The sequence below is a fragment of the Anneissia japonica genome, unplaced genomic scaffold (genome assembly GCF_011630105.1).
Source record: "Anneissia japonica isolate Jap-2015-1 unplaced genomic scaffold, ASM1163010v1 scaffold287711_len853857_cov187, whole genome shotgun sequence".
NCBI lineage: Eukaryota > Metazoa > Echinodermata > Crinoidea > Comatulida > Comatulidae > Anneissia > Anneissia japonica.
Window position 1 is genome coordinate 775,538 of NW_022753410.1, and position 1,067 is coordinate 776,604.

Consider the following 1,067-nt stretch of genomic DNA (forward strand, 5'->3'; position numbering starts at 1 on the left):
AGACTTGAAGCTTCAGCCATTCTGACTTATAATTAACAAATACATGATGATGACGACAATAATAATAACGATAATGATTGCTAATGATAATATTGATTTTGATTATGATGATGGGAGCGGTTGAGATTTTGACTCTCAATATTAAGGTCGAAGGTTCGAACCTGTGAATTTCACTTGGGAAAGGCACTGGCGTTGTCGCTCCAACCAGTTATACAAGTATAGTAGGTACGAAATCATTGCCCTCATTATTCCTGCAATATTATGGTGTGCAGAGAGGCCATAAAATATGCACATTATACATTTCCACTATAATTATAATGACAAATAAGGTCCAACAATATTGTAGAAAACGCCACAGTAATAATTCATAAATAAAGTAGGCCCACAGTAATAAATCCCTCTAAATAAAAACCACTCCAATTAAAGTCCACCTCCAATTAAAGACCACTTTTCTGAGGCCAAAGCTGCTAAAGACCATGGACACCCCGATTCCAAAAGTGGTCTTTAATTTGAGGGAGACCTAGCTGTATTTACAAACAGCTATCTAGTACACACAATTTTATCTCAGCTGCTGGTAACTTATTGTAATAATGGAATTTCGTACCAGTGGCGTAACGACTATGAGCTCTCACTGGCTAAAGTCAGGGGCCCCGGAGCCTCAAGGACCCACAGCAAATTTTTATATATATATATATGAATGCGCTGTTTGACATGCCGCATAAGAGTAGATTGTGCTCTGTTACTTTACCGTTTTTACCTTCACATTTAGCTGATTTATTACACTGTGATTTACTTACTGACGTGTTATTATCATTTTGAACAGATAAGTCGCCTTAGCCACTAGATTTCTTTTGCCTAACTTTGTCAGTTTTACTTGGTTATTTCTAGGCCCACATTGGCCTGCATTATCCATTGTGTGACATGGCCATTCAAGGGCTCCAGTGGGCTCCAAGTGCCCTTGGTTTTGGCTACAGATCTGTGTCAGCCTACCTTGCTGGCACTTCTAGTTTTTCATATTCCAGGAAGTTAATGTTTACTCTGAACAATCCTACTCCTCTTACTGACTC